The 27973-nt window shown below is 44.9% G+C and overlaps 1 protein-coding gene across 9 annotated transcripts in view; it reads right to left on the bottom strand.

Moving 5' to 3' along the window:
* Nucleotides 1-27973, bottom strand: part of PITPNM2 (phosphatidylinositol transfer protein membrane associated 2) — a 123614-nt gene that overhangs the window by 95217 nt on the left and 424 nt on the right. For 5 of the 9 annotated variants that reach the window (XM_015643801.3, XM_015643804.3, XM_015643806.3 and 2 more), the window contains exon 2: nucleotides 13704-13803. The exons of 1 other annotated variant lie outside the window; for it this stretch is intronic. The gene's annotated coding sequence lies outside the window, so the exon portion shown is untranslated. Of the gene's footprint in view, nucleotides 1-10079; nucleotides 10177-13703; nucleotides 13804-17601; nucleotides 17887-23554; nucleotides 23574-27973 lie in introns of those variants that run through there. 3 more of the 9 variants (XM_015643802.1, XM_033518279.1, XM_033518280.1) reach the window with 3 other exon arrangements.

Genomic DNA, 27973 nt, shown 5'->3' with positions numbered 1-27973 from the left:
GGCATATGCCTGAAAAACGGAAAAAAATATTCCTCTCTATTTCCCAGAGCTCCTGACAATTCCTACCTGCCTGGTTTGTCCTCTGCCAGCTCTGTATCACTGCCAGCTCCAGATTTCTTGGCCAGTGCCCTGCTCTGGAAAAAGCCTCTCTTTGGGGCAGCCAAGGCTGAGTCAGAGTGGAGGCGCTGGAACCTGGGATGAGCCCTGCAGGACACAGTGCAAGAAATTCTCCTGCAGGCCCCCACCCAGAGCTCCAACACCCTTGGTTTCCAGATTTCCCCAGCCCAGCACACATGCCAGAGCCAAGCGTGGATGTGCCAGCTCTCCCCAGGGCTGCTCACACGTTCCAAGTCCAGGCAGTGGCAGAGCAGGACAGCACATCCCCGACCTCAGCATGGCAAAGCCTCCCACCTATGACCCCCCCCGCCAGAAGAGCCCAGCAGGTCAAGGGATGAGCCCAAGGGAAGGAGCTCTGCCAACCCACAGTCCCCCCTGCAGGGCTCTTCCACCAACCACGGAATGCCAGGAAAACAAACAGCTTGGAAGAGATGTGGTTTGGACTAAGCTGGACTGGTCAAATCTGCCTCCCCAGGCCTGGGCAAAGAGCTGCTGTGGAAGGCAAAAAGATACATTTACCTTAAGCAAAGTCCAGCCAGAAAAATGGGCAATTTTGTCCTCCAAATGCACAAGCTTATTGCTCATAAAAGGTTTACATTGGCTGGAGGAACCTACACTAATGAAGTTTTATCACTCCCTATACTGAGTCCTCAAGGGAGTCCCAGAAAAGCTTCCCAGGCAGCCACAAAAGTCTGGGATTGTGCTGCATCCCATCTGAAGGAAAAACAAATCCTGCTGCTAATCTAAAACACCAAGCAGATATTCAGGATATATTCAGCCCCAACCAGAAAAAGAAAAAAAAAAAAGGAAAAAAAAAATCACCCACGCTTGTAAGCTGGTCACACCCTTAAGCTCTCCAGAGAAGTTTTACAGCTTGTAAAACCCTCATGATTCATTTGGAAAGAAACCACAGTCCATGCTGCAGCCGCAGCAGTGTAAGCTTTCACCAGGGGAAGAGATGCCTCAATCCACTGAACTTCAAGGGGCTACCTAAGGAGCACTAATACATGTCAGGGACTAGCTACAAACACCAAAAAAGGTAAAAAAGATAAGGGTTTCTGCCCCATATCCACAAGAATTTATGCTGAGAAAAGCAGGTTTTTTGTATAAGAGCTTTGTTTTCAGCATCACCACTCAGCTATCCATTATCAGCCCCAAAACAACAGGGCACAGGAGACTAATGAACAGCATGAGCAGGAAATACAGAGATGTGAAGCAAGATTTAGAGAACAAATGGTTCAGGCACTCTTGTATTTTACAGAAGGTCATTCACTGCAACTTTATACTTCATTTATCAAATTAGATCTGAATTGGTGCAGTCATCCTGATTCAAGAAACCATCAGGCATCTTTTCCCTTCAAAAGGGGAAATAAACACCTTATCTCTAAAGCACTTTCCATCAGAGGATCTCCGAGTCCTTCCCTGGCACTTTGCCTCAAAAACCACCCAGGCAGAGCTGCCTCCCTTACAACGGCCTTCAAAAAGATGCAAAGAGCTCAAGTGTTTTGCCTGTTCTGGCTCAGGGCAGATCTCAGATCCACATCCCCTCCCCTGAGATGCACCTGATGAGCCAATTATCCACGTGCTGCCCTTAACCAGTGGGATTTTATAGCCTCTGTTTTTCTTGTGCTTTCCTTGTCATCATAAACATGCCAGTGTTTGCTCACAAGTTGTTCCATTAAAAACAAATATGCTGCCACTCCATGGCTGTGGAATTTGCTGCAGAAAATCATCCAGAGAAGAGCCCTCCCTTGCCAGCCACCTGCATCACCTCCCCCTTTAACTCTAACCCAGAGGCATGTTACAATTACATTATTCCAAGTAAATAAAATTATTTGCCCCTGTTTCAAGACATAAAACAACCACATTATTATGGCCATTGCCACTGTGATTTAGTAATTTAAACAAAAGACACACACAATGATAAGAACATAGTAAGTAGCACAGCACTTCATTACAGCTGGAACCAGTATTTATGACCCCTGAAAGAAAAGATGGTCCTGAAAATTATATGCCCAAACCCACCACTTCAAAGATACAACTTAATCATATAATTCTCAGCACAGAGGTTTTGAACACACTGATGATCTTTTGTTTATTTCCAGGGTGAAGAAAAGCCCTGAGAGACAATAAATCGTTTAAGGTATCGGGGGAAGCAGCTTACTTACGAAACAGGATTTGCAATGCAAAAAGTGAACCATGAAGCACCACCTTCACACACTGCACCCTTCCTCAGGCTGCTGCTGAAGGACTGTCTCTCCAACTGCCCCCTGCCTCCCCCAGAGCAGGTCAGGGACAGGGACAGCCACCCAGGGCCACAGGGAAGGGTTCACGTGCTCTCAGAGCTGAGAGAGGAGCAGAGATGCAGAGCAGTCACTGGAGAGCTGCAAGTGCTTTGAGAGCTCCTGAGCAGGCTGCACAGAGAAGTTAATCTGGTAAAAATGCTTTGGACGTGTAGCCACAGCCCAAGTCCAGCTCTCTGCCAAGACTGAGGACAATACATTATTAACTAAAGTTAAATTATATCCACAAACATGTATTTCTAGCTGAGGCTTACAACCACATCTCTGTAGATTTGTTTGTTCATGTAGTGGTCCTGTTACAAAATGAGTTTCATGATCACTTTCATAGCCCAAAACACACATTTATCTGGTATTAAATTTACTTCTGTTTTGTTTCCATAGGAATTTTGCTGGTTCCATGCCAATTAATTTATGTCAGAAGCAGACAACACTTCACAAAGGACCCTCTAATCAGTGGCTATTAAGGGTGGGCTGCAATATGGTTTCTATGTAACACTGGTCAGAGTATTTTCAAAAGGCAAAGCCCAGTTTTAAAAAAGAAGTTATTATCTCCCCACCAAATAAGTATGGAAATTAAGGAGCACTTAATTATTACATTTGCGATGCTCTGAATTAGGCAAGATTGATTTCCAACAAGTATCATTCCCTGTAGAGAAAGGGGAATCTGGCAACTTGTAATATATAGACCACATTTTGTGTCTTTAAGGGAAATTTTGCAGGAAGAATGAGTCAGCAGCAGACAAGCAGCCAGGTCTCTACAGCCAACCAACAACCACGACATGGGCCTCAGTGGGGAAAGCCTCACACCCTCAAAGAGCCAAGTATAAGGCAGCCCCACTGAAGGGCTGCCCACTCTTCCCAGTAAGCTGATGGCCACAGAAGACATGCAAGTAGCTCTGAAGACTTTATCTCCTCCTATTCTCTTTCATGCACATCAACCATACGCTCAAGCAAGGAGTACAGGCTCCATTCCAGACGAAAAGCCAAAATTCAATTAACGACACCAATCTTTAAAAGCCAGCTGAGACTGCAGAAATGGCTCATTCAGGAAATTTTTCTTTCTGAGAGCTTCCATGAACTGTAATAATGCAACTATTGCAGGCATTTATTTATTAATACAGAAAAATTTATTTATGAGAGATCTGCAATCAGCTTAGTCTCTGAAAGCTCAATGTAGTTTAGCCCCTGGCCAGAGTTACTCCTCTGCTTTGACATCAGGAAGCAGCACCCCAGAGCTCAGGGCTGGCTGGGAATAGCCCAGGTAACACCTCAGCAAAAGCAGCAGGCACCCTGCACTCCCCCAAGCTCCACTTTGATGCCAGGCACTGATACTGGAAAGAGGCAGATTCCACAGGCAGGGAAAGCTGGCAAGTGCAACAGTCAGGGTGTGCATGATGGCATGGGTGGAAGGAGAAGAAGAATTGACACTTTTCCTTAAATCAGCATGGCAGGGATGATCATGAAAGGTTGGTAGAGGAATTACCAGATCCTGCTCTTGTGCAAAAGAAAGACCAATGTCAGATGGTCACAGCACAGATGATGCAGCAGCAGCACATCTGGGTCTCTGCTGGGCAGAATATCCCCTGAGCTACCAACAACACGAGTTTGGCAACACTGCAGCCACTTGATTTAAGATAAATGTAATATTAAATTAATATATTTATTTGCAGTACAGGCAAGCTCATATTAAAAGAAAGGGAACGGCACAGGGGGCTATTTCAATTTGTAACAGGCAGCTATTAAGACAGCACTAAGATGTGAGGAAGGAAGCTTTCCAATGGTTTTGCTACTTTCTCCCATCATGATTTCAAAGTTTGAGTAGTCAACAGAAGCATATTTCAGGTCTTCAAGGAAGCAGATCCCCACAGTGCCTGGACTCTCTCTGCTACAAGAGAAATTCAAATGAAAGTGTTGCCCTGTTCCCAAGTATCAGGATCCTTCAGCTTCTCCTTCAATCACCAGTGAACAGCCATGGTGATAACAAGAGGAGTAAGTACAGCTGTCTGGAGAGATGGCATCCCACAAAATTAAACACAAGCTTTGCCAACACTGAGCCAGAGCAGAAATAAGAACAAGCGCAGCTTTTCTACCAACAGGAGCTCAGGATCACAAAACTGCTTCCTGCTGCTCCACCTCCTGAACTTCCTGCCACCCTGCCCAGGGAATATGCTTTTTCCCTGATCATGACCTGCAGAACAGCCATCCACCCAGACATGAGCACTAAAAATGCTCCCAGCAAAGTCACAGTGCTGGGACAGTCCCCCCCCTCAGGGTTATCCGGAATTCAGCACTGCTGTACCCACCATGATCTTGAGAAGGGACACCCTCCATGCCCTCCTGCTTCTGGTTCCTCATGACAAAATCACTGCTACTGGGCCAAAACTGAGTATCCATTCCCTGAGAACACAGGGAAGGAGAGAACTGCTCATCACTGCCCCTGACACAACACAGATGACATTTTGTTCATTAAGCATACACAGAAACAAGAATTTGAGCTGTTAAGATTTGTCCTTGCTCTCCCACTGAACCCCAAGGGACACAGCCGGGCGCTCAAAGCAATGGGCACCACAGGCCATAAGGGTAATGTGAAACTAAAGACAAAGGGCTCAAGGAGTTTGTTTCACATACAGAGAAAACTCCAAGAAGTGAGAAGAAACAGTATTTTAAAGTCCACCTGAAAGAAAGGCATCAGACATTTGCCCAGGATACAGCTGCCAGCTGTTGATGTCACAAGACTTGTACTATCTCTGCCACATGTTCTTACCCAGGGGTCTCACACTGAGGCAGGAGGGCTCTTGGGTACCCACCCCGCTGTCCACACAGCTGCCCCTCTGCTGAACACGTCCTCAGCTCCACAAACCACAGGGACACCTTTGGCTGTTGCTGACAAGGCCACAGAAGGGTCACGAGTGCTCATGCAATCCTGGAGAACTGAGTGGCTGCTGGGCAGGACCCTTGAGGGTGCAGGGGACTCCCTGAACCACTCAGCCAGGAGCATCTCTGCCCACATCCTCCCTTTCCATTTCATGTGGTAGTTCCTCACTGGCACAGCTGCTGATTAAAGCTTGCACTGACATCTGAAGACTCAAAGGCAAATTAAAATAACCCTACACTTCTTAATCCGATTCATGCTTTTTTAATGACTGGAGTTCCTATCATGTGGAAAGCATCTCTTGCAGGAAACTACTTTGACCACTGCTGTTCATAAAAGTAAAGACTTGCGAATGCTCTCCAAAGTTCCCACAGAAGTATTTATATAGCACCCCTCTATTTTTTTTCCCCAACAATAATCTAATTCATGTGACTCTTATCTTAACTATGAAACAGCACATTAAATCCAGGATCACAGCTCATTTAGATAAATGGAATTGGGCACATCCAGCGAGTCATTCCTGCTGTGACATTTCTACTATTGACAGAGTTATTTCCAGGCCCAGCGTGGGCAGCGAACTGGGAGGACTCTCACCCTTCAGCACAGTCACTGCCCCTCGCTGAGAGTGCACAGAAGAGACAGATTTTCTCAAGGGACTTTACCTGGGTCTAGTCACATGTTAATAAACATTCTGGCAGCATTTCCCAGAAATAACCTTCAACTGTTACCTAGAAACATAATCCATCAAAATAAACCTCAAAATAGTAAGAAACGAAAAGAACTTTTATTGGTAGGCTGCATTCTAGCTATATATACAAAAGAATTAATGGACAAACTAGAGTCATTGATCAAGGGGATAGCTCAAATTAATTTCAAGGTTATTTTCTTTGTTCTTTTATAAACACAAACGGTCTTTTTAGAAAGTTTCCTTTACCTCACTCCCTCCTATCATCTGTGAGCTCTTAGGAATAGAGCTGAACCTAATGGGCCTCTACAGGACTTGAGAGTACCCAGTGGAGCCCAAGCACTTAGCAGGTGATGAGCTGAAGTGAGTCTAGAGCTTAACAGTTAAATCATCCAGAATAGATTAAAATTTCCCATCAAATAAATTGAAAGTTCTGCTTCAGCACTGAACAGTTCCCCTTCTCCCTACAGCTCAATCCCCACACTCCTTTTTAATCTGAATAAATACAGATGGTATTTGCCTCCCCCTCTTTTTCTTTCTATTTTTTTAATAAACTGCTGGGTTGATGCAGGAACCACAGTCAAAGGATTTTCTTTAAGTACTCAGAGCACTCCTGATCTGCATATTGATTTCAACTCATAACTCTTCACAAACAAAAGAGGTACAGGAGTCTGTCAGTGCATGTGCTGGTGAATCCTTCTCTCCCCTCACAGCCCCTGCACAGGGATTAACACACAGAACACACTGCCTCAGTAGGAACCAGAATTTCCTGGAGTTCCCACTCGAGGCTGTGAAGCTGAGATAGCATCACAAGCGGCCCTGAGCCACTCTGAGTGCTGGGGTTCAGCCAGGTTATCTCCCTGATAACCTCCTACAGCCTGGGGACGTGTGTGGAGCGTGACATCCACGCGCTGACGTTCCAGAGGACGAACGGGAAACCAGACTTGGCTGTAGCTCATCATTTCCCAGCACTGCCTGAGTGCCACAGAGAGGGAGCTGGGTTTGCTTTACAGGGATGTGTGTGCTCTGACTGCATCCATAACAACGAGCTGCTGCCCATTTACAGCTCCCCTCCTTCCTGAAAAATTGTATTTTCAACCAGATGACACGTTTCAGATTATTAAAAAAGATCTCTGTATACCCCAGAAATTAATCATTTCTCTACTCTGCTAAAACTCATGACAATGTAGCCTTGGCTCAGGAAAATTATCTGCTATAGGTCAGTCACAAAGATATGCAATTTAAAATTTTCATACATTCTTTTACTTAGACAGAATCCTCTCTTCAACCCTTCTCTGCAATCATCAAGGTTTTATTGGATCTGGCATAAATATTCAATCCATGCTGCTGCTCATCAGTCTGGTTAGAGATGGTGGGGGTTCACTTCAAGTCCCAGGGCAGGTTCTTTTCACACCCATCAAATTTTGCTTTTAACCTCAGTAAAAGCATGGTTAGGTCCTAAACAGGTCCACCCACAATGACATAGGGGAGCTTGCAATGGATGAAGAAGACAATACAAGGAAAGGGAACCTCCAAGCAAGATAGTTTAATCAGACAAGAATGTATTCAATGCAATAAAATAAGCTAATCACCTTTATCTGCATTACATCAAATATCTTTCAATTCCAAAAATTGTTAAGGCTGCAGAGTTTTCAGCTACCTTTTCCCCGTTTCCTCTAGGATTAATACTCTTAGAAGTCCCCTGCCAGCTGCTGCATGGCCTCTTTGGATAGCATGAATTAAATTCTTGGGTTTTCTTACTTTTTCCACCGTTAGGAGGACATTTATCAGGTTAAGCCCAGATTTCTTTCCCTGTCTTACCAGCAGAGTTTTGGATGACTAATCAAAGGGCTGAATATATTTTAAAGATTTAATTCTCCCTTCACTATTTATACTAGTCAATGTCACTTTGACACTATTCTGGCTTTTCACTGCAAAAAACTTTCCAACTCAAATTCCCTTAGAACGAACATGCTCTCATAAGCAGACAAGTGCCATTTGCTCCATCTTGCCCTCCCCCAAGTTAGCTTCAGCTGTCACCAAAAACACAGTAAGCATTTTCCTCCTTGGGAACTATGTGTTCTTGCAGTTATATTCAGTGGACCAGAAGAGTCTGGCATGGGAAATAGAACTATCTGATTTCTTGGACTCACTGCAAGAGAACCTGTCTTGGCCAGACACAGTTATAACCACTAAGGATTCAGCTAAATTAAAGATACCCCAGGCAATGAATGCTGGCTGTACAAAAAGTGATCAGGCATTCACCCACCTCAGATTGAGCTTTGGGGCTCTGACTGCTCTCTAAAGAGTGTTTCTTCCTGCAGTTATAAATAACAGTGAGCAAAACACTCATTTTGTATGTTAGCCTCAAGATTTTCAGAGTTACCACCTATGAATTGCCACCACTATTTTAGTAAACAGAAAGCAGCCAACAGCTCTTGAGAACCTTTCACATTTTCACCTTTCTGTTTCCAGTGTGCTCAGATCTGAAAGCATGTTTTTCAGCTGAATTCAGACTCAGCACTTAAGGTTATATCTACTATTTTCACCATGATTCATGTTGCGTTTTTTGATCTACACAACCTAGAATTTCTATTTCTATGGCCAGTTATATGGAGAGAAATATGCCCTGAAAAAGCAGCTGCACCTTAGACCTACCTTGAGATACTGAACCTTGCAGTGCTCCTGTATGCCAGGAACTGCCACATTCAGATGGCTGATCCTTGTGTGTCAATACCCAGACATCGCAGAGAATGTGAGGAAAAGGTACAAAAATACAAAACACACCCAAATCATCTTAAAAACCTGCTCAGGGCAAGAGTTTTTCCCAGATAATTCTACATTTCCATCTTCTGCCTCACCACGTGCAAAGCCCAGTCCTCAGGCACAGACAGCTCCCACAACTTCCAAGCAAGTGAGGTTTCCACCCAGACCTGCCTCTGCCTTAAGTGCCCTTCTCTCACTTCATTAATTGCCCTTTTCCATCACTCTGTTGTTATATGGTAAAAACACATCTAGAACACATCAGCAGCCTTTTGCCCCTGCAGAAAGGGCCAGGATCTCAGTGGAACATCAAGGGGAATGGTATTGAATGTCAGGGTGAGTTGCAGCACATCTGCTCTATGCTGTGCTCAGGACAACCTTCTCCACAGAGCTTTTCCAGGAGGGGTTGTTCATCAGGTCTTATTTTTAAAGAATCTGGGCCAAGTCATCCCTGCTGTAGCTTTAATGACGTCAATGAGCTACAGCAGGGGTGAAATTGGGCCATTATTTTTTATGTCCATATGTCCTGTGCCTATTAAAATAAAAAAAAACGTGAAAGAAGATCAAGGAAGAAAAGTTATTGAATCAAAAGACTACCAGGTGCAGAGATTAACATCTAGATGTGGAATGTTCCTCTTTTGTTCCTGCTGTACATTATAAATATAACAGTTTATGGAAAAAGAAACACTTTTGTAGTGTCAAGGTACAACGTGAGTTCAGCAGTGACAAATTATATTCACATTTTGTATCCTGTTTTGATAAAAAAGCCAACAGAAAAAATCATTACCAGGAAAAGATCTCTTCAGAACTCCACAAAAGTGAGCGACACAGTTGCCAGTAAGTGTTAGTGTCTCCTCTCTAAGCCAATACTCATCACACTCAGCACATCACCACCTAGGAGTAAAGCCCAGTGGACCTTGTCCTGAGCTCATTTCTTAGTAAATCCAAAACATGATTATACAAATATCAAAAGAGAAAAATACGATAAGGTTAAACCTAAACAGTGTTTTCTGTGAGTAAGCAAAGCCTCAAACGCCAACACGAGAAGGGACACAGCTGAGGAGCCCAAGCCTGCAGATGTGGGACACCAGCTGTGAACAGCAGCAGTACCAGCCACGATTCTGTGGGGATTTGCAGAAGGATGAACTGCAGCATTAATCTTGAGGAAATGTGCAAACAGGTTTCCCACCCCCCAGCCCACGGGGTACTGCGAACGTGGCTCCGGTTCACCCGACCACAGCCAGCGAGACCTACAACCAGAATTTCACAGTTCCACACTTAACTGACATTTAAGAGTATGAGTAACCATATTCAGAGGGATACAGGTAAAATTACTCACCCACATGCCTATAGAGTCAGGCTGATGCACCTTTTAAGGCAGACAGAAAACAGCCCAGATCACAGGAGCTGGTGTTCAGGGCCTCTGCTTTGTAGATAACTTTTATTTCAAAGCTTTATAGAAAATTCCATTGAAATCTTTGACCCTAATTATCCAACTCGCAGCTTCAGTCAAAGACTAAGTCCTGTCTGCAAAGGCCTTTTTTCCAACTGCTTCCCCTTTGCATTAATGAGCCTTTTTTCCCACAATAAGCTACAACAGTTTGAGGTTTTGTTTTTGTTTTTATTTTTATTCCTCTCCTCCCTCCTCCTCTCCCATTCCAGCACTGGAATCAAAATAACTCGAGATGGAAAACGTGTGACCTCCCAAGCCTTTATTTACAGTATCACAAACCACAAGGGAAGGTTCTGTCCAAGTTTTCCAGCTGGAATGGGAACAGCAGGGAAAAAACGAGCCCTCATTTTTGCAGCTGTGATATTTAACACATCACAGGGGAGAAGGGTGGGAAGGAGGCAGCAGAATTAAAAGCCAGTAATGATGCCATGGAAATACTGGATGAAGCATCTCAGCCACACAGGCAAGTTCACATGATGACATCTTCTCTCCTTAGAAATAAACAGAGCTTTGTACATGCAAATCTAACTGCAAAACCAGCCTGACACACATCTAATGGCTTTACTTTTTCACTTCTACATTAAACCAGATTGTAAAATACAGAAACTCTTTAGACACCACCTAAGTTTGTATTAGTGCTGTAATCATCTCTCTTCATGCCACCATCCCCCAAAATTATAACAAAGACTTTGTAAAAATATAGAAGCCTAGCAGCAACAGAATCTTCCTCAGATATTTAAACAGCACAGAAAAACAAACACAAATGAAGGAGGTTTAGATCTATAGAAAGTTACTTGCAGCAGGAAACTGTCAGTTAGTTTGTGGTTACAACCACAGCAGCATCACAACCCTTTCCTCCCAGCTAAAGACGTATGTCCAAACAGTTCCTCGTGTCTCGTGTCTGTATTGTAAAAGGAGGAAAACCACAAAAAGACAAACTCACTCCTGTTTCCATGAGAAATTTCATAGTGCCAGATGATACAGGAGACTCTGCAGATCCTTTTTGAAAAGGGATCCTTCTGTACCTTTCCAAACATCTGTGTCCTGTCAGGTCTAAATGGGTTTACCTGTAACTCTCTCCCACCTTTATAAGATCCCATTCCCCTTTCCCCACCTCTGCACCCACTGTAACAAGTGCCACTCTAACCCACAACCTTTACACACTGAGACGGGGGAATGTCACAATTGTGCTGCTCCATTATACCACCAGACAGGGTTCCCCTCCTTGCCAGTACAAAAGCAGCCATCACCCAGTTCCCTGGAGTGTTATCCCCTTGATCTAACTCATTACAGTGAGTTTTTCAATCCAGTTGATGAAGGATCCAGCATGAAGACAGATTTCCTCCTCCTTTAGTCGGTTCCCACAAACTCACTCCTTACAAGGGGTTCAATCCTCATGTTGTGGGTCCCCCACTAAGTCCCCTGGTAAGTACAAGGTGCAGAAAAAGTAAGGTTCAGGCCCAATTTGTGTCCATATAAAAGGACATAAGGCTCTGGAAGGAAAAAAGCTGGTCACATCACACAGCCAGGGGTGGAAAATCACAGCCCAGCATGGCACAGGCACAAGGACAGGTGCTGAGGCAAGGCAGGGAGTGCTGGAAGGACATCAGAAGGAGGTAACTGCAAAGCAAAGCTGTGCTTCCTTTTGACAGGACACGACACATTCCTATTCCTTTGCTTAGAGGGGACGTCACTTCCCCAGTGCACGAGTCCCCTGTCCCCAACCTGCCTCACGTCTTCTCAGGCACCCTTGGATTCAACCTCATCTACCTTCCCCTCTTATTATCCTCCTGCCCAATGTCAGCCTCTGCCTCTTCTTACAGACAGAAACACTCATCCCATCCAGGCTTCTGCAGCTACAGCAACAGTGGAAGCACAAAAAGGCAGCACAGTGCACCTGGACAGCTGGAAGTGAGGATGCTGAGGGACAGAGCAGCAGGTCCCTCCCCATCCTATAATCAACACTTTCTGTCTCCTCCCCACACTGCACTCCCCCCTGGCTCCCTGCCTGGGTCCCACAGCTCCCAACATCACCGGCACACACGGCCCACGTCTGCACACACGTCCCTCGGGCTCTGCTCACAGCAGGGATTGAGGACACTTCCCTAGATTTTGAAATAGCTCTATGCAAAATCCTCCCAAGGATGACTTGCAGAGGAGCATTCTCCCAATATTTTCATTCTGTCCAGCAGTTTGGATTGAAAGCCTCCAGGTTCTGAAAAACAAAGGACTGCACAGCAATATTGGAAGAACAGGGGGAAATTACCTGGTGCCTACAGCATTTTCCTGGACATGGCAGTTCAGCTTTTTGTCTCCATGAGCACTGCATTCCCTGACAAGGTTTAAAACCCATTTCTCTCCCTACATTCCCTACCTGCCAACTCACAGACGTTACTCCTCTCTGGTGACGCAAGAGCAGGGATTCATTTTCCTGTGAAGACCGTTCTGGAGGCAATTTTCCCTCACCTACCCAGAGAATTAATGACCACTTGGGCACCTCATCAGCCCTGTAAAATCCTTCAGGCAAGCAAAATGAGTGGAGCCTCAGCCTTGGGGCAAAGCAAACCCTAAGCTCTGCCAAGGATTGCATTTCTTCTCTGCTGTTACTGCTAATTTGGAGAAAAATGCTCCCTCTACAAGAGCCTGTGGGGGAGCGTGTGACCTAAAACAGGAGGCAAACCTCTTGGGATGTTCCCCCTCAGCACGGCAGCACAAACTCATGGCAATCAATGCCTCTCTGAGCATAAACTCCTCTGTTAAAGCTGCTGCTGGCAGATGTTGATCCCAGAGAGATGCGGACACGGCTCCTTTGGAGCTGTAGTGGGTGAGCAGGAGCTGCCAGGCTGTCTCCTGAGGAAATCAGGTATTCCACAGAGGGGGAACAGCCTACCCAGCCTGGCACTGGGCTCTGCTAATCCCAAAGAGAGGCTTCAGGAAGGAAATCGACCTGGAGACTGGTAATCACTGGGAGCCAATTTCCTGACAGGAGACAATTAAGGTATTCAAATCACCCCTAGTTTTCAACAATTTCTGATAAAGATATTTCATGTTAATACAGAGCTGGTGTCACTGCAGCCTTGGTGTGGCTGCTGTGACCTCGAGGAATAAACCCAGAGAGACTGAAAACATATTTCAGTCTGGTGAATAGTTATTTATTTGAAAGATTTTAAGCAGAAGAGGATGCTGACTAAGCAGATAAAGGCAAGGAGTGTGGTGAGCTTTCTTTCAAAAGAAGTTTACCACCAATGCACACATCTATGCAATTTAAGCCAACCATGTCCTGTGACTGCCAAGCCCTCCTCAAAGAGCTCCTGCAGCCATTCTCCAGCCTCCATTTTATCATCTTTTCCCCACTTATTCAAGTGGAACCCAAGCTAAGGCTAATCCCCTCTCACCAGCAGCGAGTTAGTATCCCTCAGATAAATTACATTCTCCCTAGTAACATCTAAATGTTTTTTTTCTAACCCAGAAGAAAAAGAACAGCCATCCAGCTGAAATGTCAGAACCTACCTTCTGCAAAAAATCTCTCTAGATGCTTCTGAATGCAGGAGGGAGCAAAGACAGCATTGCTGAAAAAGGATGTCACTGTTGGTCCACATGTGTCAACATCCTAGAAAAAGACAGAACACAGTTGCTGAACTGCCATGCCCATGGGAAATCAAGAGCAAGAATAAAGCTGCATTATTTTTTCAGTTCCACCATGCTAATGGCTCCTATGCAAACAACATAAAGCTACAACATTTTATAATTGCACATCAGAGTTTCTCTGCAGACATCCCTCCGGTATGTCAGAAATTCAATACGTGATAGTAGGCGGCAATGAGCACCTCAGGGATTTAAAGTGTGTTCCAAACCATGAGTCATCGTCATCTCTAACTCATGGAAATTAAGAAGGAAAAAAAAGAGAAGAAAAAACACATGCGTTGCACTGACCACTCTCACGTGCTCCCTCTGTACAACACTTCCCCTGAAAGCATTTCCTTTCTAAACTCGGAGCTCAGCGACTTCCACAGAGGAGACATCACGACAGAGAAACCCAGCACATCACAGATTCTTCCAGGGTGCCCCCAGAACCCGGGCAGGATCCCACATTTGAGGGTGGAAGCAGAGCTGGAGCTGCCCTTGTAATCCCCACAGATCCTTCCACACCTGGAGGAGCAAGGAGACAGCAGCTCCCACAGGGAATGAAGGGCTGGTGAACCAGCAGCACACAGGAGGGCAAATCCAGGTCGGGAAAGCCCAGGCACCTCATTTACACTCCTATTCCAGCCACCTGCTCTCCCCCAAGGCTGATTTTTGTCAGGAGGGCTGAGGGCAGAAGGAACCTGCCTGCAGAGCAAGTTCTTGCTTTGCCTGTCATTCCAAGCAGCCCCGTTGCCTTTCTAGGAGATTCCTTTGGGCAGCCTTGTCTTCACCTCCAACCACTGCACTGGTTCCAATGCTGCTTTTAAAGCAGCTGGGTTGCACTTTAGGGCACACTAGTGCTCTCCACTCCCCTCTCTACTGATGATTTCCCCAGTTATATCCACATTCGTTTAGGTCTCCTTTAATGTCTTGGCTTATCTTTGTTTCTCTGTCCTCCAAGAAGCAGCCACAGCAAAGCCAGCACTGGTCTAACGGTGATAGAGCAGGGCACGTCACCCATGGACCCCCAAAACCCACATGCTCACATTAAAATTGTCTCTATCTCACTCAATTCTCCATCAGCAGAAATATCCCTTTCAGGTCAGGAAGGGCACAGTCCTTCCCAGCTCTCCTTCCCAGCAGCAGGAGCTCTGTTGTGCACCAGAATGTGCAAATCTGGGCTCACAAGCACACAAATAAAAGCTCATCTCCTTGCTGGGACTTGGATCCAAACCTCAACACCAGCACCTGCCACCAAAGTGTTACACAATAAATAAATAAAACATCTATATACTCTGTTTCCTCCCCTAAAGAACCTGAAATGCTCAGAAAAACCATCAGTATCTTTAGCTGCAAACACTGATTCAGTTAACATAAATTTATGTCTTGCCAACAGCTTAAAAAAAACAAACCAGTAACTGATCTTCACTCCTGTAACTTCTTGCACAGCAATTTAAAGAAATATAATAGTGCTTGCACAGGTCAGATTCATCCTGGAGGAAGAGCAAATGCGAGTAACATTTCAGGACCATTAATCTCAGAAATCTCACCAAGAGCAAGCAGCCAGACAGCTTAAAAATATATTTAGTCCACAAATGCTTATTAACGTCATTTGCTGATTCACAGCTGAGCCAGGCACATAGAGCCCAAATGCCACTTCTGCTTTCCCAGGCTGGGTGGTAATAAATTAATAATAATAATAATAATAATAATAATGTTGAAAGTGTTTGGCATCAAGTTGCTTAACCTATCTCAAAACCTTCTGTGATGCAACTTTTAGATTGGATCTGTCAGAACTGGAAACCACAGGTCCAATCTGTGGCCCTGTGGTTTAGGATCCAATCACAATTTATCTGAAACTGAATCTTAGTTTTCTTTTCTTTCATTGACTATTGATCTTGCTGACAACATTAATACAGTCAAGACCAGGAGATAAATAAAATTAACTCTTCAGGCTTGCAACAAAATTAACACCAAAAATCACTACTTTTAAAATGGTATCTTCCTTGTAACTGAAGAAATAATATTCAGTGATTTGATACCTGTTCCAGTATTGTGTGTGTGTCCTCTGGGGCAGAATTAACCCACTAAATTCTTAAGGAATGCTTTAAATAAAAATTCTTCTCATAGATGGAAATGTAAAGTGTTTCTTCCCCTACTGTTCTATACAACAAGATGATGCAAAGCCCAAAGGACTTACTTTCTCTCTACAGCAAGTATTCAAATCTGTATGATGGAAATATATTTAAATATCATATTTTAATCTTGCTTTGCCTTTGAATTTTAAATGCCTTTTCATGAAAGCAAGTATTTCATTAGTCCTTTTAGCCATTCTACCATTATTTGCAAGTAAACAAGAATCCTCACATTACCTTTCCTTTTTAAATGGACTCATTATAGCTATGTAGTTAACTCAATACACATCCAGTCTGATTGAGCCTCACCAATTTTCACAAGTTACACAATAATTCATTCCTCAAGCACATCGGGATTTTTCCACATCCATTCTTTCCCCATTTTCTACAAGCAAGACAAGTCTCTCTAGGTGCTGGTTATCCTCCCAAAAGAACCATCCACTACAGCCCACTTTGGTAAATAAATTGTAAATAAATTATAAATAAATTGTAAATCAGAATTAGCAGGGCCTGGACACAGGGCTACAAAGGGTTTCAGAGCTTGGCTGAGGCCAATCTCAAAGCCCCCAGAGTACCTGCAAGCCTGGAAGGGCAGCCACAAAGCCTCCTCCAGTTAAGGAAAATCAATCTTCCTGCCTCCTTTATTATTTTTTGTTCTGGGGTTGGGTTTTTTCCCCTGTGTCGTAGGTTAGGGAAGGACAACAAAAGTTCTTCTTTTCAGTGACAGTAAGTCTGTAGCAATTGTTCCAAGCAGAAAAACTGAGTTCTCTGCACACTTGTTAATGGTACTGCAATCAAAAGTGATTAAAAGCAAAAACATTTCTGTACAAGAGAAAGTGAAAGTATTGCCTCTGGGAAAACAGAAACATTCGCATTTTCTCTGCAGCAAATACTAAAAGTAATAGATAATTAATGTAGCCTAGGACATTATGACGTTTATGAAACTTGTTTTCTGGAATAATCATAAACAATTCACCTTGACTGTATTCCCAAGTCATCACTTTTTAAAGTCACTGCAGTTTGCAGAGGCCTTGCTGATGCTATTCTTAATTTACTTATTTTTAGGTGTGAGAACAGATTACCAAGGCAAAATTTAAACTTAAAAATTGTCAGATTTTCATCCTCTTCTATAATCATTAACCCTGTCTGCATTCCAGAAACATTTTGTGCTAAATGGAAATCAAGTACACAGTTAAAACTGCTTCTGCTTTCAAATTAAACTCCCAAAGTGTGGGAGGATTCTGCATTGTTAAACAAGGGGCACATTTGTCCAAACCACCAGGAAAAAGCAGCGCAACAAAAACACAGAAATGTGAGTTAATGCAAGAGCTCCCAAAAGGCTGCAATGACATTTTTATTATGGCTGATTTGCAAAGAGGAATGTTACAAACTCAAAAGGTTTTCAGGGAAGCATCTCCCCAGGGAAGCCTCTGGGCACTGGAGCAGCCCAGAACCGAATCAAAGAGCACGTTTGGTTCTGGAGCAGCAGGACAGTTCAGCAGCACCTGAGGCACAGGAAATCAGACCACAGCTATTAATAGACAGATTCACACGTAAATATCTTTTGCAAAGAGGCAGAGGTGCTACATGGCTCGTTTTTAGCACCAATGTTGAAAACACCACATTGCATTAACTGAACTGGCATTTACCTTTCCATAGAGGATGATTAATTAATTATAAGATGCTTTCTGCTGGCTTCTGAAGGCTTCTCTGCTGAGCTGATGTGCTGCACTTCACTTTCCAGTCCTTCCAGGAGGCAGCATCGCTGCCACCACTAAATCACTTTATCCTGGTGGGATGGGCAGAGCTCCCACCTCACCATTACCTGGACAGACACACCTGGTGATAACCCCAAACCACAACTCACCAGCCTCGGGCAATAAAAAGGCTTCTGCAAAGGCAGAGGCACTGACAGCACCACCTTGCAGGGAGAAATGAACCAGCACAACTGTTCCTCAAGACCACCACAGCTGGTGTAGCTCAGCCTCCTGCTCTTGCCCAATCTGCATTAATAAATTCTAATCCCAAATGAGTGTCAGCTGTGGTCAAACACCACATGCCCATGGTTTGGGAGCATCAGTTTCAGACCACAGAGAGTCTCCAGAGCCCTTTATCCTCAGAAAAGGTGGTTTCTGTTCTCCTACCAGCCACCCTAAAGCACTAAGGGGATATAAGTGAGCAACTAAATATCAACAAACCACAGGGAAATAAATTCAAAATCCTGAAAAACTCTAATGGGAGGAACAGGCTCCAGGACGTGCCAGGAAATTAATCAACATGCAAGAGAAATGCAGCAGTTAACTGGAAAATACGAACAGCTTGGAAAGGCACCGAGACCGTTTTTCCCTCTCGGATGTTTGTAGCATCTGGACCCTCGCAGTGCCCCGGGGTTACGTTCCCAAAGGAGCACGAGGTCCTGGCTGCGCTGTAAGCAGCCAGACCCAAGGGAAAGGGAGGGAAAACAAACAGAAAAATGCTTCCAGAAGCTGCCTGGGCTCTGGACTCTGCTGCAGCTATAATGAGTTTTTCATTTGCCAAGAGCCTTCTCCCTCCTTCCTTAGAAGTAATTAATCCTTTCTTAAAAGTCTTTATTCCCTTATATGAAATGGGAAGTGTTACAACCCATTGCTCTGATCTGCAAGAAAAGAAATTTAAAAAACCCCCAAACCCTACAGTCTATAGTAGATCTTACAAGATTTTTAGGAACCTCACAGCAGTCTATGTAAAACAGAAAGTTACATTTAATATCACCCAAAGGTGGCAACCTGTTCCCCACACACATCACCTTCCCAAACCTCCCTCCTGCCTCCAGGGTGGGATCCTAGGAACCATCACCAGCAGCCCCTGCTGGCACTGGGATTGCTTTGGGGTGGGTAGATCTTAAAAAGCAGCTTTTAAAAGAGTCAAGCTTCAGACTCTCCTCTGAGAGCAGTAAAACCAAGGGGATTTTTTTTTTTTTTAAAGAGGAGGAAGAAAAAAAAAAAAAGAAAAGAAAAAGCCTCTGGGTGGGTTCAGCACCTGTGTATGCCAGAGGCACTTCATGTTTTATTCATGAGAATGCTATCACCCCCGTGAAGGTTTCTAAGTGACTCCGCCAGACAGGGTCTCTACAACCAGCTTTCAGGAGGATCTTTTGTGGGGAAAAAAAAAATTAATTAGTCAGTTTGATTGATATTATGTTCCAGTCATTTCTAGCCAGGTATATTTCGAGCAGAGAACTCTATGTCAACTTCCACCTTGCCCCTTCCCATATAAATGTAGCAATTAGCAGAGAAAAATTAGTCAATTATGCAGTATTTCACCTTAAATAAAGCAACTCAAGAAATAAAACACCATTTAATTGGTAGCTGACAGCCAGGAAAGGAACACAGTCGCTGAGTAACGTGTTTAAAGAGGATCTGAAATCCATTCCTAGCCCTTGATGGAAGCCTGTCCTTGTCAATGAAATCCACAATCCATAATAATGCTCAGTATTGTGCTTTCATCCTCCGTTTTATCAGAGCTCATCTGCTGATCAATGAGGAGTCCCACAGAATAACACTCTGAATTTCAATGTCAACACAGCAGTACTGTGGTAATGATCGAAAATATTTACATATTGCCTCATTGATCGTGGGGTGTTCTCTTCCAACCATCTGGCTACTGGGCACTCATCTTTTTTATTATTTTATTTTATTTTTTAGGCCTTTACAACTATTTCAAGCAGGTTATCTTGACAGCTAACTTCCAGCATTCCGCCTGAATCAGGTTTGCCTGTTATTTTTAACCCAGGACATCAGCAACACCATTAATCAATTTCATCCCATCTCAGCGAATGGGAAAATAATTTTCTGAACAAGGACAAACCCCCCAAAACCCCAGCAAACACCTGCTCTGTGATGTGCCAATTCAGCTACAAGGTCTCGTTTTTAATATGACTCAAGGGTGTCACCATCTCAACAACGGATGAGTCAAATGGAAATATGTCCCTGACTCTGCTCCCGCTGCCAGCCTCGAGGAAAGAAAGGCTGCCAGGGTTGTTTTTCCCACCTCCAGATGGAATATCCCTTAGTCTCTGCAGTGCAGGGCCCTGGGCACACAGCACAGGCCTGGGGTGATGCTCACTTAGGAACTGCTCAGGTCCTGGTGGTTCAGACCAGGGGCTGCCAAGGACTGCAGGAATAAAAACCAGCACCAGCCAATCTGCTTTCCCTTCTCCCAGCTGAGCCTGTGCACCCCGAGACTCCCCAGCCCACCCCACTGTCCCCATGGTGATGGATTTGCTGCACCCTCTGCCCCCCTGCGGGTCCAGAGATCCACCTGGAGCCAGAAACTGTGGGGAGAAATTGGGATTTAGCCTCAAGAAAATCCAAACAAAAGCAAAAAGCACCTTCCTGCAAGGTGCTCTGAGCACCAAGGTGCTGCAGCCCCCAGCACAGCACAACCAGTTTCCACTCATCTCTTGTCTTGCTGAGCACAGGCTTCCATGTAAAAATGAATTTTTAAAAAGCCTGGAAAAGCTTATCCATGTGCATTCTCCTAGGAAGCTTAAGAGCAAGTTAAAATAAAATATGCAGGAAAGACTAACATCTACAAGATCTACAAGGCTGCTGCAAGATACCTCAGCAGGGAACTTGCTGGGAATATTAAAAAGGTGGTTCTCAAACAGTTGTCAAACTGATTTCAAGGAGGTTTTTAGTGGCTCCAAATCTGTTTATAATCAGAAACTGACACTCATAGCTGCTGCTACCATAAACTTGATTTAGGAAAAATGGGAGGTCTGAAAGCCAAATTATACTCAATCTTTAAACCAGGAATTAAAATCCTCACTCAATGCTGTTTAGCTGATGATTTTGGTAACAATGTTTAAGACAAAGCATCACCTTTTTTTTTCAGTTCTACTTTGCTAACAAGGAATACAACACAAGTTCTATCAGCAAAATGACATTCAGACAACAAAAGACAGAGCAGGGAGGGGGAAAGTGCTCTGACATATCTGCCTTTGATAATACAGATGCTCCATTAGACAGTGAAATAAATCTCCCCTTTATGTCAAGCTCCTTTTGCTGCTGAGGCACCTCAACAAAAGAACAGGCAGGAAGATAGAAAGCTCTTTCCTCTCCATCCTCTCTGCCCAGATGCTTGCAGACATGATGCAGAAGGTCTGACCTAAAGATACCCAAGTGCCCACCCCCAGCAAGTCAAACCATCATCCCCTGCTCTAAACAAAAGGATAAATGAAAACTGGGAAGCCAGGACAACACACAAAAGCTGAACCAGAGTTTAATTCTTCAACTTATCCAAATATGTTCTCTCTTCTTACAGTGGCAGTGTGCTAGATAAAGGTGCCCCTCTGAAAAACTTATTTATAGGTATTAAATGTAAGCAAAAGAGAGCATTAAAATTGTTTTGGTCCCAATAGAAACAGTTGTGCCCAGGCTAAACACATTTTTTAGGATATGTGATGGAAGATGTTTACTGTTTGTTGAAGTTAAAACACTAAAACATGGAACCATGTTTTACAATCCAGAGACAGGTTAGACAAACAAGGAGTCCTGTGAGTCTGGATAAATGATCCTTAAAAACAAGGGAGGGGGAATAAAACAGGCTATGTGTTCATCAGTTTATTTGGTGGAACAGAAGCCTAAAAGCCTCATGTCTAGTCTGCTCAAGAAACTCACAAGGAAACAAGGAAAGCAAAACAAAACCAGAGACAGAAAACTCAGGAATTTTAGTGTCTTTTCTGCTGGATTGTGCCTGCAACATTTCTTATGTCTGCTCTTGGTTTACCCTTGTTTAGACAGAAATGATCCTCCACCTTTGCTTGTGAAGAGCACAGAGAATGTTACTGAGGAAATGGGATGGCAGAGAAAAAGCAAGCAAGAGGCCTTCCTCCTCCTCCTGCTCTTTTCCACCAAATATCTCCGAGTTATTTACACCCTCGTATCCCAAACTCCCCCTCCAGTTTCACAGCTTGCAGTTTACTCTGCATTCTGGTGGAGACAACACGTGTTTAGCTTCAGCATGTTTGGGCTGGAACAGCCTCTGAACGTGAGGCTGGGTCACAGAGCCCACAGAGGGAAGGATTTCCAGATGCAGAGACAGGAGAGAAAATAAGAGCCAGAAACACGAGGCTCCACCACCCTGGAGAAATCAACCTGCTCCGTGGAGGAGACAACTTAAACAGCTTGGCAACGCCTACAGCTGGTGCTCAACCTCAGATCCAGTGAAAAGATGTAAATATTTAGATTTCAATTTCATCTGATATGATAAATATAAAATCTCTATTTCCTTCTTTAAAAAAAAGGCAACATTAAAATAGGTAAGCCACCCACATAGAGAAAGTGACTCTACCGTGTTTGTACCTTTGGAAGGTTATTTAAGTTATGGTATTGATCTTGAAACAAATTAAAAGTGAAACTATTCCCACTGAGTTGTCCTCTGATATATATAAAACATAATTATACCACTTTTATATATAAATGCATATGTGAAATTGTTTTGCTGTTCCTTCCAAACGTAGTGGCTGATGGTAGCCTGCTATTTTTTTCACCTCTTCAGAAATGCCCACAGCCCTCCAGGTTTTGCTATGGATAACTCTGACACATTTTGAGACACAAAATGATCCAAACCCAACTCCTTATGAATACCTGTACAAAACACAAGTGAAGCTGAACTCCTGTTTACCACGGCTGTACTAGAAAAACCTGAAATCCTCCTGTAACCTTCTAAAGCACATAATGGAATTAAGGCCCCTCTACACATCCAGAGTTAAGTCATGCAAATACCAAACTTCTTTGGAGCTGGAGATAACACGGCCTCGCCCCTGCAGTGCCCAGATACTTCGGCATGCTGATGTGATTACACACTCCCACCCTCCAAATTGGTTATCACGCCATTAAAATGCCTTCCCAGGTCACTGCTCTGAGGGTTAAGCATGAATTAGTATCCCGAAGCTCCCTGATCGTTATGTAAGTCCCAGCAATCCAAACAAATCAGAGTTTGCTTCCCTGCCCATTACAGGAATCCCTGTCCAACGATGAATTACAAATCTTTCAGCAGTTCATTCACTATTTTCTTCCCCGAGTCCTCACCAGCTGTGCCTTCCCAGCCCACAGCAAACGACCTCTGTTCCACTAATGGATTTTCTGGACCGCAGTTCCCTGCCCCCACCATGAGACCATAGAATCTGGTGGAAAACCCCCAAGTAGAAATCCCAGTGTCTGTCTCTGGCTGGAGACTGAGCTGTTTAAAGAAAGCCATGAGCGACAAATCACTTTTCCTCACCACATCGAGGGACTCTCCAATTCACCTAATCCCACCTGTTTTTCTGCCAAGGAGAGTTTTAAAGTTCGTGCCCACATCTCAGCACTCACCAACCTCAGCTGTCCAAACACACAAAGCCAGGACTGTAAAAGCTGTGCAGAGTCCTCGCTATCCAAGGTACTCGGTACTCAGCCTTGGGTTATTTTTGCGGGAAAACAACTTGAGGTTCACAGGGGTGCAGATTTCTGGATGTTGTAGGTCATCAAATCTGTCTGAGCAAGATTTTCCTGGCTGTTTAAAGCCAGGGAGGGGAAAAAAACAAAACAAAACCAAAGATTTGGAGTTCTCAGCCACTACCTGGGTCAGGAGAAGCCAAAAATCAGCCGGTGCTGCTGTTGGGAAACAGCAACTCTGCCGTGGGTGCCCCTGCTCCTATCAGCACTCCTTCCTCAGCCGAGGTGTGTGCTTTGTCCCTGCCCTCGCTGGCACCCTGGGCACACTCAGGGCACTGGCAGGTGTGTCCCTGGCCAGGACAATGATCTCTGCAGCCCTGCCAGGCCCCCACCTTTCACTGATCCAGCCACCAAACCCAAGGGTCCTGCTCATCCTCCTCACCATCGTGGCACAGGGAAGCCCAGAGGCAGGAAGGCACTGTTTTCCCTCCCATTTCCCTCCTGGATGGCCTCTCCCTGCAAAGCCAGCACCTCCTTAGATGTGGCCAAGCTCCCCAGTGCAGGTTTTAGCCCTGTGCCAACTGGATTTTTTTCCCTGCACCCAGATTTGCCCAAAATTTTTATTATGAATATAAATATTTATAAATATTTATCTCCACTTGCCTGAGCAAGCTCTTATTTCTTCTCTCCTCTGAAGCCTGATCCTGTGTCACACACTCAGGAAGAACTGCAGGAAGGGGAAGCAGCTCTGTCTCCAGATCCTGCCATCCCTCAGGAGGTCCCCTGCACCTCCCCCCGCCCTCTTTCAAAATGAAAGATACCTTTTTCCAACTGGTTTCTAAGTTCTCCAGCGGAATTTACTGAAGCATTTTGCTGTGAGCTTCTAAGAATTATTTTTTTAATTAAAACCATCATCCAGTCACACCAGTAAACTCTCTTTTCCTACAGAAAATGCACAAGCCCGACTTCAGGAGCTCTGTCTATTGACTTGGCATCGTGCTGATTAGAACTCCCTGTAGTGACAGGATCTGGGCCAGCCCCAGGCTAGATTGTTTTCTTCTTACATTAAGAACATCCAAATATCATCCATTACTTTGTTCATTTAAATTTTCCTGGGACTCTTGGCATGGACACCACAATTAGAGAAGCCACATTCCCTTTCAGTTTCGTGGGTGAGCTCAGACAGACTCTGCCCCTGTACAATCTTGTGGCACTTGGACTTCCTCCAACACCCAGGAAATAAAGTTATAAATAAAAAGTGTTTTATTTATTCCCTCCCCCCCCCCATTAATTATTCCATTTCTAGTCACACTGAAAACTACAGAACATTTTTGTTTATAAGATGCTTTCGAGCTCAAAATTAAATTTAGGCATATTTTACCAATTTGGGGAGATAAACAGAAATATTAATTGCATCATACCCTACGTCAGCCAATTTTAAAATTAAATGAGAAAGCATCTTCACCACTTAGAGAAATTGGCTGTTTAGAAAACCATGGGTTGCTTTTTCCTTCTAAGAAAATAAAAATAAAGCAAAGAGACACATCGATGCCTGTTTCTAACCTCCCTCTTATTTGAGTCTCTACTAAGAGGAAGCCTAAAAGAAAAACACCTTAAAAGAAGAAATGTTTCTCTAGGGATCCTGCTGGTCCTGGAACAGGACATTATGGTGAATATGCATGAAAGGCATGAGTCAAACTGTACTCAGGAGCAAGCATCAGCTTTCACTTGCCATTTTCCGAAGCCTTCCACTCAGGCTGCCAAGACAGCAACTGAATGACAAGAGTTTTATTTGAATGCAGAGGGGAGATTAATGCTTCTTAGGACTAATTGGAAGAACCTTCTTTAAATTAGCTTACTTGAAGGATGTGCTGCTTCTCTCTTTGGCCAGCTCACAGAAGCAGTAACAATTTGTGAATCAAAAGAGAGTATTTAAATTTAAAGCCTTTTAGCCCCATTGTCAGTTTTAAGTTTTGAAAATTTCTATTAGGGGGGAAAAAAAAATCAGGACAAGGTCTTTCCAAACTGGTTGCTGTCAAGTAAAATGAGAAGTTAGATAAAACTCCCACGTGCCAGATGGTAAATCACAATAAATGCTCAGGCTGTTAGATGCACAACAAGCGACAAAGCATTGACACACACCATCAGCAGCAAACCCAAAATAGAAAAGATATTTTAATAAGAAGTTGTCATTTGGGGAAAAGATCCTCGTGAAGCTCATCAGAATCAAAAGTCATACACTGAGGGCTTCTTATTTTCCTCATCACTTCACATAAGCTTGAGAACAGCCAACGGTTTCAGGTGACTTACATTAAGTTCAGGGCTATAGTCAGCAAGAGCCTTGGAGTTCACTATTTAGGCTCCACTTCTGACCCCTTCTGCCAAGTTCTTAAAAAAAATACTGTTAAAGGATACCAGGGAATTGTTTACTCCAACCATTATGGTTTCCCAAACAGAGATGCAAGAAAAAGTTTTATTAAGAAGATAAACAGCTGCTACTGAACACGGTTTAGATGGCAACAAAAGCATCTAAGGGCCATAAAGGGAATAGTAAGGGAATTAAAAAGCATTTTTATGCATGAAGATGGCTAACATCTGTACGTTCATTAAAGTGGTAACAACTATGCTTTTAATTAAAAGTTAGTGACAGAAACTTAAATATGATTAATGAAGCCCAGCAGCCTACCAGAAGTCTGCTCCATCAAAAGCAGCACAAGCTGCATTCCCAGCCCTGGATGCTGATTTCTTCCCCTCTCAGAGATGCTGCCACAACCAGAACACACTGCAAGGACCACAAAGCAGAAATCCTGAGACAAACAACAAGACAGGACAAGTCTGCAACAGTGCTTTCATGCCTGGCCATCCTTTATTCTGTATATCCCGAGGAGGCGTTTCAATTACCGAGCAGCCCGCGGCCAAAACAAGGAGCTGGTTACCTGTCAGAATAACCAAGCACTCCGAGATCCACCAGCCATGGGAGGCACCAGGTCTGCCACAGGAAAAGAGGGAAAAGGGTTGCCCTACAAACAGCAATCTCCTTTTCAACAGTGCTGGCAGGAAGACCCCTCACCCAGAAGCCGGTGCTGAACTCTCTAAGGCAGTCAGTCGTCTTGTGTTACTCGGGAGCACAACACAGTCATGACAAAAATAAACCACGATAAAAATACAGCACAAGCAAAAAGATGTGGGCACAGAGCAGGAATTGGTGCCATGGGGGGACAAGGAGTCCTACAGCCACTGATATTCTCACATGCACTCAGACATCCGCCTGTTTGAGCCCTGATGTCCACAAGGACTGATCTATTGCCACTGTCCTGTTCAGAGCTGAGCACTCACAGATTATGTCTTCAAAGACTGAAGACGCTTCCTGACATCCAATTTTCACTCAGCAGCTTCCAGACACACAGAGCAAAGGGAAGATGGAACCTCTCACTTTACAGCAGGTACCAACACATGAAGAAACTTTTTTTCTTAAATACATAGTTTAAATAAACTTCACCCAAGTCATGGCATTTAAACATGCAATGTGACAGGACTGACTTGTGTACTGAGCAGGGCGCTCCTCTGAGGGGCTCCCTGAATGATGCTCCCAGCCCTAGGCTGAACACTTCAGTGTACTCTGTGCTTCTGATTCTTCAGAGGAGCAGGAGAGGCTGGAGACGAGGTGAAGGAAGGGATTTAAACGCTTCCACAGCTGGGCAAAAATCTGGAGCTGTTCACGCTGCAGCCGTGGGGCAGCAGCACGCTCCAGGATGGAGCCCAGGGCTGTTCGGGAGCCCTTCTGTCAAGGGATGGGGAAGCCAGGAGAAAGGACTGCCAGGCCCAGCAAAAAAAACAATCCCCTCTTGCAGCCTGTCATCCAGCTACGGAATGGGCATTCTGCTTTTTCCAAAGGGAAGAATCTCTCCCTCTCACTAGGAAAAGCACCGCCTAAGGAGCACGGCCAGCTCCCAGTCACCACCCAGCAGTGCCCTGACATAGGGGGGTCTCGAAACCCGAAAGCTCACGGGGCTGTCCCTCAGCTATAATGAGACCGGCGGCATTTATTCTTTGAAGCTGCTGTGGGTTTCAGCCTCTTCTCCCACAGGGATGGGAGGCATCCCCGGGCAGCACCTTCATACCCTCCCCATGCCAGGCCCCGTCCGAGGGGCTCCTGGGCCACCGCACGACAAAACCTCCACCGGGGGCCTCTGCCAGAGCCGAATTCTGCTGAAATTCAAGGCTCGGAGATGCGGTACCCGAGGAAGGAGGTCAGGACGGAGCTCTCCCGGGGGCCGGGGCCGGCCTCGAGCCATGACCGCCCCGAACGCTCCGGGTGCCGCGACCCGGCGCTGAGGGTGCTCCGTCCGTCCGCTCGTCCCCGGCTGTCCCCGCGGGCACGGAGCGGTGTCTGCCGCCCGCAACCCGGCAGCGCAGGGAGAGCCCGACACCGGCTGTGCCACACGCCGGACCTCGGCAGCGCGGGGCTGCGGTCCCGCGTCCCTGGCGTGAGGTGCGGGGCGCCGCTATGGCCGCAGGGCCCTCCCGGTCACCGACTGCTCCATCGGGAAACTTTTACCACCGCATCCCGGCCGAGGACGGCCAGCCCGGCCCCGCTCAGGCC

This window comes from Parus major, chromosome 15 (genome assembly GCF_001522545.3).
Source record: "Parus major isolate Abel chromosome 15, Parus_major1.1, whole genome shotgun sequence".
In the NCBI taxonomy this organism is placed as follows: Eukaryota; Metazoa; Chordata; class Aves; order Passeriformes; family Paridae; genus Parus; species Parus major.
Note: the sequence above shows the minus strand (reverse complement) of the source record. Positions and strands in the feature narration are given on the sequence as shown.